This window comes from Lissotriton vulgaris, chromosome 2_1 (genome assembly GCF_964263255.1).
Source record: "Lissotriton vulgaris chromosome 2_1, aLisVul1.2, whole genome shotgun sequence".
NCBI classification, from domain to species: Eukaryota; Metazoa; Chordata; class Amphibia; order Caudata; family Salamandridae; genus Lissotriton; species Lissotriton vulgaris.
The window spans coordinates 1,740,826,729-1,740,840,323 of NC_141687.1; the positions used below are offsets into that span (position 1 = coordinate 1,740,826,729).

The window sequence follows — 13,595 nt, forward strand, 5'->3', positions numbered from 1 at the left end:
AAAACACGCCCCCAAATCCGAAAATGTCCTAAGCTTTGTTGCCGCCTTTGTTGCCCAGCCGGCGCCGAGTACGGTGATGCAGCGCAGATGCTCCGGCACAAACTGCGGATGGGGCTTCCGCCCAGTGTCTCGGAGCCCAGCTGCAGACTTTTCCGCCCCTTCTGCCATCGCAAGCTGTGCACTAGAGCCTGGACTGGGAGCCGGAGCTTCATTCTGGCGGCAGCAGCAGCGGGCATTGTGCTGGAGCACCGCAACAGTTGCCACCGCCATGGACTTCACCCTGAGCCCCCCGGAGAGAGGTGAGATGAGCGAAGCTATGGGGAGAGGGGCCTCCACACTGGCCTCGCCGCCCCCCCCTCATCCCCCCCCCTCCCCGACGGCCTCTCCCTGCCACGGCACCGCCAGTAGCAGCACCTCACGCCCGCAGTGCCAGTGCCCCGCCCGCCCGACCCCATGGCCTCAGCCAGCCGCCCCGGGACCAGCACAGCAGGTCTGAGGAGAAGGGCTCCACCGGTCTTAACACCAGCACATTCGCCAGTTAGAGTGGGCAGAGTGAGGGATCAGTGAGAGGCAGTGTCCCCCCCCCCCCCGCACGCAAGGCCGCCCAGACCCCCAGACAAATTACCTGCCGCTGATAACCCCTCCTCCCCGTTGTCGCAGGGTTCGAGTTCCTGGGAATTGCCATTGACTGCATTTGGCCCGCATTTTATATATGCGCATGGTTTGGCGTGTTGCGGCCATTGAGTGCGAATGTTACCTTAAGCAGCCACTTCAGCAAACTACAGTTTGGCTTTGAAACGTGTAGCACATTTTTAGCCGTGGGCATCGCATCGGCGGCGGTGTGTCTCTGTGTGGACACTATCCCACCTCTTCGGAGGGCATTAATGGGAGCATATGTGTGTGTGTGTGTAACTCTCCAGTCGGTACTTCTATAGGGGTGGAGTAGTGTAAGAACACCTCGTCAGGGGGCGCGAGCGAGGGCTGTGAAAGCACCCCTTTAGTCGGCACTAGTGCAGGTGGCGTAAGAAGAGGGCGAGAGTAGCCGAGGTTTGTGAGGGTTATTCATTGGGCTCTTACGGATGGCACAAGGTTTTTTAATGTTTTCGCAGCAAAGAGTACATTAGCTGCACAAGACTTAACGAGCGAGTCTCAAGACATGTAGTGATCACGCCGAACTAGAGTGAGTTACAGCAGCTCTGGGCACACCCAGGAAGGGACGAGTGTACCACTTCACTTCGAACCCTTGAAGGTGCGGGCAGTAACCTGCTGGAGGACACTTGTGGGGTTTATGAGAGCACATCTCCAAAATGCATTAGTGGTTTTGCCCAGGACTCTTTTAGAATCCCTTCTGTCTGAGCAGGGCGAGATGCACCTATCCGTGTGCCCAAAGTTCCTCCGCTGTTGACAGGGCACTGGGAACTAGAATATGGAAAAACTATAATATTTCCCGACAGATCAGCTCCTCAGAAAGGCTGATATGCCTAGTGCAGAGAGACACTTGTCAAACAGTCTTAGAATGAAACTCACCCATCCCTATTGACTTTTTCTGCGACCCTGAGCTGTCCGGACAAAACACACACACTCAGGCACAGACATGATATACACACTCACGTTCTCTCCCTAGGTCTCTCTCTTTAAATGAGTACGCCAATGTGGAAATGTATTTGTGATGATGTGAGGCCCCTAGTGCCATATATCAGCATTCGTTACTGTATGCTTGCTGCTCACTGCACGATTGTTGTAAGTGCAGAGAACCTCCAGGATAAACGTGCTCTCAGGAAAGTTACAAACAACAGGCAACATCTTCCCACCTCATGGCCATATAAAGTGATCAAAAGTCTTACATGCAACAACCACCGCGTTTTAAGAAATGTGATTGTATAACCAAACAGGATTGCATAGCACTGCAGCTGCCTGATGTTTGTTTTCTTTCTCTAATTGTCAGCACTAACTTTTCCTTATAAAATGTTCCATGGCTGCACAGAACCATGACGGCAACATGAACATTCAACTCTCACGCTTTAGCATTTTACAGTTTACTTGCTAATTTTTGATATTTATGCAGTTTTGTATTGACATACCTGTTCTTTTAAAACATGGATACAATCCTGAAGTATCAATTTGGGCTGAGTTTCTCATATTACTTTTAATTATGTCCCTGCTGAATTCTGTGCTATTCCTAAATCCTGTTAAAAAGTGATCCTTGCTCATTCACAAGAGCAATTCCCTTAGGAAAACTTCAGACGCTGTAATTGCATTAATTCCAGCCAGTTACCTTATCTAAAAAGATAATTCACCTTTTGAAAGTATTTATTTGGCTAATGAATCAAATGTTACTAACCACCCAGTGGTGACCTCAAAGTTCTATTGGAGAAGATACGTAAAATAACAGATAATTCATCAAAATCGATGTGTTGTCTTAAATAGCACCACCTACGCTGTAATTACATTTCCAATTAAACATATTATTGTGCTAAATATGTGAGTGTCTGGTCATCTGGAAAATATACCTTGACACAGAACTCCTAACAAAAGGTAGGTTATTGCTAAACTCCCCCACTCTCCGTACGTTCGTCCTTTCTCACCCTTATAATGTTATTTATTCTGTCTCTTCTACCTCATTACTCTTCACTGGACACCTCTTCCTCATCCCTCTTGGTCCTTCACTTTCCCTCAGTCCTTTCATGCAGCATTCTTCAGCCATAGCTTCTCCTTCACTTCTCTTCAGCCTTTCTTCTTCCCCCTTCAGCGCTTCTCTCCCCTTCTCCTCAGCTTTGACTCTTCTTCCTTCAGTCCTTATTCCTACTCTTATTTGCTTTCATGTTTGCATGTCCGCCCCCCATCCAGGCTGCAGCCCTCACTCCTCCACTGCACCATCACTCACTGCTGCCCTCTCTCCTCAGCCTCTTACGGTACCGTCCTTCGCTGATGCACTCTCCTCAGCCTCTCACTGCACCATCCCTTCACTCTCTCCTCAGCTCCACTATACCGTCCCTTCGAACTCTCTCTCACTACCTCACTCTCTCTCTCACTACCTCACTCTCTCTTTCACTAACTCACTATCTCTCTCACTACCTCACACACTACTACACTATCTCTCATTCACTCTCTCTCTACCTCAATCTCTACCTCACTACTCAACTCTCTCTTTCTCACAGCATCACAATATCACTACCACAGTAACTATCTCTCTAACACACTACTTCACAACTTCACTCTCTCTATCTCACTACCTCACCATCTCTACATCACTACCTCACTCTATCTATTACGTTGGTTGGTTGAAAGCTTTATTCGATATGCAAAGACATCTTACAAGCATAACATACATTATAAAAACAACATTACAAAAAGTGCAAGTATGTCATACATTTTAAGAGGATAAGATTTTAGGGGACCCCCTAGAATAAATTAGCTAAAAAGAGATTAAACCGATATAGACAATCTATTGCAACGTATCAACCAGCAACGTTTTAAAAATCTGGAGACACCACAAACTATAAAAGGGGAGGTATCAGTCAATAGAATTCGGAGAGCCACCGAATGCATGCGTGTTCCCAAGCGTTTGAAGAGGGGTTTCAGCCAGTATCTCCTTGGGTGGATATAGTCTGGACACTCAAAAATAACATGTGCCACCGTCTCGGGCCTGGCTGGGCAGCGTGCACAAAAGGGGGATAAATGAGCATGGGACTTCCACTTAGAAACAATTGCTCCAAGCGGGAGAGTGCCAACTCTAAATTTGAAGTAGAGGGCCCTATCCGCTGGCATAGTAATTAAGTCCATGTAGGGTTTGTATAATAATAAAATAAAATAAAAATTAAGACCACAATCACAGCTAAGTTGTTTACTAAACAACAAGAGGAGAACAACAAAACCAACAAGGAGTTCAAAGACTCCATTTTGTTCGCCAAGCTAGAGAAATGCAAAAAAGATCTGGACAAATTTGCCATGGACAAGGTCTATCCTTACACAAGCACCAATTATGTACCTACCCCATACAATAGAAATGGACGAAAGGGCGGGTCGACATATGGTACCTCTACTTCGGAGGATGGCTCTAGTGATTCGGACACCAGCAACCGAGACAATCCTGCCAATCAACAACGAGGCAGAGGAAATAAGAGAAACTGGAAAGGCCAAAATGATGGCGTAAATCAATTCAATCCATGGTGGTCACCTAACCCTTGGATGTCTGGAGGCCCCTTTCCACCTCAACACATGGGCCCGTTTGGCCCTATGCCCTTTCTGCAAAATCAAAATATGCAGCCTTTTTTAGGCTTTGGCCAAGGCAGGTCACGAGGCAGAAGACAAACTTCAAGAGGCCAGGTCCAGTGGACAACCCCACTGCAACCAATGGGTCTACGGAGCGGGAGACAAGTACAGCAGGAACAAGCAGGAACGAGCACAGAGAGAACTTGATCATTAATCTCAGTTCGAAGGAACTGTCTCCCATTGAAACACAGGTACTGAATCGTGGTCTTGGTTTTGTGCAGACCTCTACTGGTGACGCTTTTCAGACTCAAATTGAACTAGCCCAATTTTTTAGGAAAATCAGATTGCATTTTTTCTTTTCAAAATCTGAAAATGTTCCCAATGATGAACAGAACACAGGATTAAGAAAACCTTCCAGCTTCCTGCCTCTTCCTCATACTGTACCAGCTAAAGTTATAACTTTCGAGGAAGCAGTGCGACATGACATTCAGCACCTTTTCAAGGGCACTGAAAAACCATACATGAACCTTTCAAAGAAAGAACACGAAGCTCTATCCAACTTAGCTAAGGACGACACAGTCACTATAAAGCCCGCAGATAAAGGAGGTGCTACAGTATTTTTGGATACAGATACTTACAGACAAGAATGTCTGAGACAACTGAGTGACTTGAACTCCTATAGTCCATTATCCACAGACCCAACTGAGAGACTTTCTAATATGATCAAATGCCTTACGGAAGAAGCATTATCAGAAGAGTGGTTTACTGCTAATGAGGCTTCAGTTCTCTGTACTTCAAAGCCGGTGATGCCATATTTTTATGTGCTCCCGAAAGTCCACAAAGAGAAACGCCCTCCACCAGGACGCCCGATTGTTTCAGGCATCAGATCACTCTTGGAACCATTGTCGACTTTTGTCGATATCTTTTTGCGACCACTGGTCAAACTTATGCCTACATATATTCAGGATACGAAAGATCTTCTGAGGATGCTTCCTGATATTGAATTTGATAACACCTTGGACATCCTGGTATCATTTGATGTAGAGTCCCTCTATACCTCGATACCGCAAGATGACACACTAGCGACTATCGAGATGCTCTTACGAGAAAAGGAATGGGACTCCATCACTCCGGTTTCCTTTATCATGGGATTGGCTACCATCGCAATGAAAGAGAACTTCTTTCGCTATGTAGATACATTGTTCCTGCAAACGTCTGGTACCAGCCTGGGGAGCGTTTTCGCCCCCAGCCTGGCGAACCTATATGTTCATAAACTCGAACAGGACTGTGTGTTGTCATCTATGAACCCTTATTTGCAATCAATAAGGGTTTGGAAACGCTACATAGATGATATTCTGATTGTGTGGCGTGGATCAGAAAACGAACTGAAGTCCTTCCATTCGTGGCTGAATGAACAGAACCCGTTTCTGCGTTTTACATGTGAACATTCAACCTCCACACTGGCCTTCTTAGACTTACGAATCAATGCAACCCCTGCAGGTTTGACATCTGAACAATACAAGAAGCCAATGGCAAGCAATTTGTTGCTTCAGTACGATAGCTGCCATCCCGAATCGTTGCGGGACAATCTGCCCTTTGGGCAATTTCTACGCATCCAGCGCAATTGCACCAGAAAGGAAGACTTCCAGAAACACGCTAAGGAATTAGAGGTCTGTCTCAGAGAGAAAAGATATCCGAAAAAGCTGGTCAAAGACTCCATGAAACGAGCCTCCAACAATAACCGGGATTCATTACTAGAACTTACACCTCCTAAACCTAAAAATAAGAGGATAGCCTTTGTGAACACCTTCAACACAAGGTCAAACGCCGTCCAAAAGATCGTGCGCCAACATTGGAAAATCTTAAACACTGGCCCTGATACCCTCCCTGAACCACTCTTTGCGTACAAAAGGGGTACTAGTATAAAAGATCGGTTGGTGCACACACGACTGGCACCCCAGAAGGTCCATCAAGTGGGGACCTTGTGGGATTTACCTCCAATTGTGGGACACCATCCCTGCGGACACTGTGCTGCCTGCCCACAAACTAGTCGTTCGACAAACTTAGATATTGGAACGTCCAGGCGGTGGGAACAGAAACAGTTTACTAATTGTAACAGTGCTAATCTCATCTACCTGATCACATGCCCATGCCCTCTACAATATGTCGGTATGACTACGCGGAAAATCAAGGTGAGGATTTCCGAACATAAGAGCACAATCAGATGCAAGAAGCAGGCAACCCGCCTCACTAATCACTTCTTAGAGGTAGGACACAAGCCAACTGATTTCACGTGGACTGTCCTTGAGCAACCACGTATTCCACCACACATTACCGACATCAATAAACATCTATTCAAACTAGAGCAGAAATGGGTGTATCGCTTGAACACTGACAAAAATATCCTAAACGAAGACATCCCTTGGACAGCATTATAAGAAACCTGGTCTTTTTTTGCCTCTGGGTCTGGTTCTTCACAAGTGGTTATGTGTCAGCGACCTAATAGTTGGCCTTCATAGAGACCCCTAGTTCATAGAGACCACATGTACCAACAATGATACTCCAAAGTCTGCCACTATCCAGCAGGTTAAAGAATGCTATGTTTGCACTTTGTAGGGAACATATAGACCGCCCCACTACCTGGCGACAAGAGCGCTTACTATGTTACAACCTGATTCAGTGGGGGTATGAACAATGGTAATACTATATCCCACTTAGTAAGCCAACATCATCTCTAATATACAGCACATCGAGCATTTTCCGGCAGCACTTAGGTTGTCTTACAATTCCCCGATCATCGGGATCTTCTTGTGTCCTTGTCTTCCTTATATCAAGTGACAGGATACCTGCGTTTTTTTCTTAAAACCGCTACCACACTGGGTACTATAACCTTTAGTGCCTAAGACTGAGTTTTTTTGCATACGGAGTTTTTTTGTGTACGGAGTTTTTTTGCATACGAGGATTTTTTCTTGAAGAGATCCGGTGTTTCTTGAAGAGATCCGGTTTTTCCCCCAAAGATACGCACTGTGTTTTACCAGATCGCATTACTTCAAAGAAAGATCGCATTTCCATAATAAACACATTCTCCACAATAAACAATAAACAAGTTCAATTACCAGATCGGACAAGTACTGAGTATTTAAACTATTACTCATATATGATTGCCATAGTCGCGTTTGGTAACAGCGTGCTGATAAACTACTATTCCCCGCAATAAACAACCAAAAAAACTACTAAAACTACAATTCCCATGGTCTTCGGGGCGCAGCGTGATGACTCGAGAGTAAGGTCCAATGGAGTAACACGTCGTGTAATGACGTGTAACCAGGACAGCCCGATCTTAACAAAATAAGGAAATGCCCGTCCCTCGGTGCCTCCCCGAACAGCGCAGATGCCTGATCGGTGCACCAATTGACAGGCACGTATACCAGCGGTATGGGACCCGATGGGCTCAATGTATTTGCTTAATGTAGGGCAGGACTTTAAACGGGCTCTCGGCACACCATCGGCGAGCGTAGTGGCAGAGGCTCAGGTATAGCACGCTCGCCGAATATCATTTTTGACAATATTGGCCCAGCTTCCTATATAACTCCAGTGAGATGTCGGGTAAATAATACAGTAACAATGTTTCTTTCTGGGTCTGAGCTAGTTATAACATTAATCCCCGCCGACCAACTAAAGGGGATCGATGGCTCATAACCTTGTAGCCTTATAAAATAGCCTTTCTACCCATGCTCCCATTTCTATGAAACAGAGGCGGACAGCATGTACAATCCACCCACCAATCATGGGGCTATTTTTAGGATTTCGAAGGGTTTGCAATTCTAGACCCTCATTAACAAGCCCCATCAGAACGCTAAATAGGATTTGATTCAGCATGAACAATATTGGGCTTTGACCAGACACTGATATTTTCGCAATGTTGTAAACTGAGTGATCACTTTGCTCAGACTAGGAACAGCAGTTGTCCAGTGGGGTGTTCTCACTTTCGTTTCTATGATTTCAAATAGAGCGGTGTTCCCAATTCCTGAGCTGTAGCCAGGTGAGGAGTGGCGCTGGTCCCTCATTCTTCAGGTGAGTGAGAGGAGTATCCAATTAATGTATGGTTGGGTAGTATGCTATTCACATAGCACAAATGTATAAGTCATTAGACTTTATTCTGAAACTAAGGAGAGATAACTTTGTTATTAATATGTTATCCTATTATCTCTGTTTCCCTATATATGTGTCTTCAACACCTGTGCATCACCTTAAAAAGGACAGTGAGAGGACTTATTCAGGTGATACCCAATTTATTTATTTTTTGTTACACTTATTCACTTTAGAAGCAGTCCCAAAGTATACTTTTGGTCCTGAGAAAGCAGGAGACCCCGGTTGGGTCAATGCACTGCAGAAACATGTCGACCTTTAATATCATGCAGTAGATATTTGTTAAAACTACTGATACTTTGCACCTATTTGGTTTTAATCTTGGAAGTGGTTACTTCTCATTAAAATTATTTGTGTCTCCACTATCCATTTTTATCTTTACACTTTCACTTACACATAATATTTTGAGCACTGCTTCCAGTTACCACTGTGTGTTTACTAGTGGTGTGTACAGTGTGGACATACCACCTTGTGAGATCGCCCAAATGATGACAACAGGGCGGTTCAGAGTGAGTAACTGATGGGTACATATATCACAATGTGATTAGTCCCTATGCAATATAACAATAAGACTGACACTGTTTGCATACAGAGACCTTAGTTTCACATAGACTCACAGTTATTACCTTTACGTGTACTCACAACCCTTTTCCTCTTAACTTGTTTCGGAACACCCTGAAACACACAGGGCAGTGCGAGACCCACAGGAGGAGCAGGGTTTGGCAGCGGGGAGTTTTGACCGGTAACAGGGAAAGGTAAAGGTACAACACCCCCTCCCACAGTCTCGTCACTGGCAACACTTGGTGTTAACTGTGCTACTAAGTTCTCTAACCTGCAAATACTATCGCCTATTTCAAACAACCGGGGATGCTCAGGCGCTTCTATAATGAGTGGGGGTGGAGCCATAATTGGGAGAGGTGACAAGGCTTTAGCCACAGAGCCAAGGGAGGATCGTCTAACTGGCAGGAGATCCCCGGAGAGGCGACGTTCCGTCATCGCGATCTCCTTTTCTATGACTGCCGCTACTCTAGTTATAAACCTATCCATGGTTCCTATCGTTGGATTTCTGCCAACCCCTTCCCCCCCAGTTCTGAGCAGTTTCCCAGAGCGAGTAGACATGGTTGGGGTTTTACCCTCTTGCAATGTCACAGTACCTTTCAGGACCAGTGTAGGAGAAGTTAAGGACCTGGCCCAGCCTAGCCTCTGTCAGCCCCTGACCGCCACAGACTGCCCGCCCTTTGCTCGGGCTTCGCTCGGCGTCCCGCTCGCGTCCCGCTACGCGGCTGTCACGCCTTAAAAGTGGGAATTGCGGGCGGGGGGCGTGTTGTCCAGTGGGCGTGGCGGTAACTCCTGGGGCTGCGCTGAGCCTTCTGGTCAGTGTAGTTCCAAACACTGACTGCTCCGCCTCCCGTAGTTTCCTCGCTGTTTCTTTACTGCCGGCTTGCCCCTAGCTGACCGCGCGAAGTGGCACCCGCGGAGCGGGTGCGGCGAGCGGTTGGGACGGTCAGCGGTAGCCCCTTGAGAGGGGGAAGAGCAAACCTCAGACGAAGCCTCACGATGTCTCCCACAGGTATGGTGTCCCGCTTGAATGCTGAGAAGCGCTTGCTTTTCTGCACCTGGCCGAGCGGGCGGCGTGTTGTCCAGTGGGCGTGGCGGTAACTCATGGGGCTGCGCTGAGCCTTCTGGTCAGTGTAGTTCCAAATACTGACTGCTCCGCCTCCCGTAGTTTCTCCCTGTTTCTTTACTGCCGGCTTGCCCCTCGCTGACCGCGCGAAGCGGCACCCGCAGAGCGGGTGCGTCGAGCGGTTGGGACGGTCAGCGTAGCCCCTTGAGAGGGGGAAGAGCAAACCTCAGACGAAGCCTCACGATGTCTCCCACAGGTATGGTATCTATTACTATCTCACTGTCTCACTCTCACTGCCTCACTATATCACGACACGCTCTCTCAAAAATTCACTACAACACTCTCTCACTACCTCACAACTTCACTCTCTCTCTCTAACTCACTGCTTCACTCTCTATCTCACTACCTCACACTCTCTCTATATACTACCTCACTCAATTTCTATCTCACTATCTCTCTCTCACTATATCACGACACACTCTCTCTAAAGTTCACTACATCACTCTCTCACTACCCCACAACTTCACTCTCTCTCTAACTCACTACTTCACTCTCTCTCTATCTCACTACCGCACTCTCTCTCTCTCTCTCTCTCAAATACACTAACTCACTTTCACTCTCTTATACACTCCCTCACTCTTTCTCTAGCTCACTACTTCACAACATCGCTCTGTTTCTATCTCAATACAGCACAACAACTCTCACCCTCGCTACCTCATTCTTTCACTACCTCACTCTCTCTATCTCTCACTACCTCACTCTATATCTACTTCACTCTCCCACAAAACAAAAATAACTACATCACTACTCAAATTATATCTATAAAACTATCTCACTCTCTCTTTCACTAACTCTCTCCATAACATCACTCTATTTCGATATCACTCTCACTACCTAACTATAACACAAGTCACTCACTCAAAAAATAACTACAACACTCTCTCGCTGACTCACTCTCTATCTCACTAGCTCACAAGTTCACTCTCTCTCTCCAACTCACTACAGCACTCTCTATCTCACTAACTCTCTCTCTTTCTATCTCACTAAGTCACTTTCACTCTCTCTTACACTTCCTCAATCCTTCTCTATCTCACTACATCACAACATCACTCATTGTTTCTATCTCACAACCACCAAAAATCACTCTCCATCACTAACTCACTCTTTCACTACCTCACTCTCTCTGTCTCACTACCTCACTCTATCTACCTCACTCTCTCTCTTTCTATCTCACTAAGTCACTTTCACTCTCTTTCACTACCTCACTCTCTCTCTATCTCACTACCTCACAAACTCACTCACTGTTTCTGTCTCACTACCTCAGAACATCCCTCTACCTCACTCTTTCACTACCTCACTTTCTCTGTCTCTCACTACCTCACTCTCTATCTACCTATCTCTCACTACATAACTCTCTACTCCACTCTATCTCACTACCTCACTATCTCACAACTTCTCTCTCTCAAAACATCACTACCTCACTCTCTCACTACCTCACTCTCTAGCTCACAACGTCACTCTCTTTCTCTAACTCACTACCTCAATCACTCTCCATCTCACTACCTCACTCTTTCTATCTCACTAACTCACTTTCACTCTCTTTCACTATCTCTTTCTCTATCTCACTACCTCACAACATCCCTCTCCCTCACTACCTCACTCTTTACTACCTCACTCTCTATCTCACTACCTCACTCTATCTACCTCACTCTCTCTCACTACCTCACTCTCTCTCTATTTCAATACCTCACTCGCTCTCTCTATCTCACTACCTCACTCTCTCTCTGCTAATGCAATAGGTATCACATATGCAAAAAACAAAGCTAATGCCAATACAAATGACAATGCCATTTATTTAGGGATACAAAAAAGATAAAAAAATAATGAGCAATTCCAATAGCTCTACCTATAATATTGCCGAGACCAATGCATTGTAAATGCTTGTTTAACTTTAACACTGAGCGCGGTGTCTTTGAAGCAGGCACTGCACTCAGTGTTAAAGTAAAAACAAAAACAACAAAAAAGCGATGTGTCCTTGAAGCGGCGCCGCGCTCAGTTTTAAAGTAAAAAAAAGAAACTGAGCGCAGTGTTCCTGAAGCGGCACCGCGCTCATTATGAAAGTTCCAATTTTTTTTTTAAATAGATCACGGTGTCCCAGAAGCGGACGCTGTGCTCAAACTAAAAGTTAAATATAAATAAATAAATAAACGGAGTGCGTTGTCCTTAAAGCGCGCGCCGCTCTCAGGATACGAATAGAATAAAATAGCATCCGCCATTACTCCATAAATGCCCATAAATAGTGCTGACCCCCTAGATAAAGCTGACCGTGTACGGAGCCAAGTAAAAGGTCCAGTCGTCATGGGTGGTAACAAATGGCGACAAGGCGGTAACAAGGTGGGACTAACTAGCCTCATAATGAATCGGAAGCCAGCATTTACCAAGGACAATGACACCAGCCAATGAAAAGTATGGGCGGAGAGTGGGTGAGGCTTACACAGCATACTCGACTACTGCATGCCTCGCAGACCGAATAGTGCATATGCGCTGCTGCTAGGCTCGACCTAAAAACAACACACGATGCAGTCCTTAAATTGACTGTGGCTAGTTCTGTGGGATGCCATTTCCTGCACGACTTGCAATACTGCTCAACCAGTTGTGCAGTAAGTGCAATTTTAGGGTATTATGGCCTTTGTGTGTCTTCGTAGTTCTTCGTAGTCTATAGAGAAGAAGTGGGTAAAATCCTTCAATACAACCGACCCTATATACTGTGCACCTCTAAATGGATTGATACAAATTTCCTAAAGATAACTTCAAAACAAAAAGTGTACACATTCTCATTTGAGGAGCATTCAACCTTGAATGAAGTGGGGGTGAACATAGCCAATTCTAATTTGTTGTTGAAATGATGCTGAACAATGGTCATTACTAGTTATTGGTAGCCATACTTCACCTTGAGAATGTGCTGCCCTATCATACATCTGAACCAGGTCTGTCTATGTGCAAATGCTTATGTGCTCTCTGTCTTTGTTCGCACAGCTCTGTGTTGGTGTGTGTTGTGGTGTTTGTGTTTCTGATAGCCTGTATGCACTGGTGCACGTAGATCTGTGTGTCTATAGTCGGTAGATGAGTTGGTGTAATATGTGTGCGTTGTTTTGTGTTTGCTTTGGTGCCGTAGGAGTTTGCTATCTTTGTATATGTGCATATATGTGTTTTCTGTGCCAATGTGCGTTTAATTTGTGTCTCTCTCTGTGCTTACATCTTGCCAGAGCTAAACCGGTTGCCTTCATCAATGTTGGCCTTTTTAATTTCCCTTTGTTTTTGCAATTAGTTCCGTTTGTATAACACATATCATGTTTTATAAATATTACATTAAAAATAAACTACCCACTCCCTCACCTTACCCTGCCATAAAAGCCCACAGGCCGTTTCAATTTCGTTGGCAAGCGCGTGGGCCATTATTATTCAAATTTGTAATTCAAAGGCGTTGACAATTTGATTACAGTCGTCGCAGGTTGGAGGGAAGGCGCGTGATGGCGTCTGAGCAGTAGGAAGAGGTCTTTAGTCTAAGTAATTTGTTTTGTAGCATTGAGGGAAGTACCACGACGACCGG

General features: G+C 45.6%; 1 protein-coding gene across 1 annotated transcript in view; it reads left to right on the plus strand.

The window, feature by feature from the left end:
• CHID1 (chitinase domain containing 1) overlaps positions 1 to 13,595 on the plus strand; it is a 1,807,841-nt gene that overhangs the window by 706,864 nt on the left and 1,087,382 nt on the right. The gene's annotated exons all lie outside the window — the stretch shown is intronic.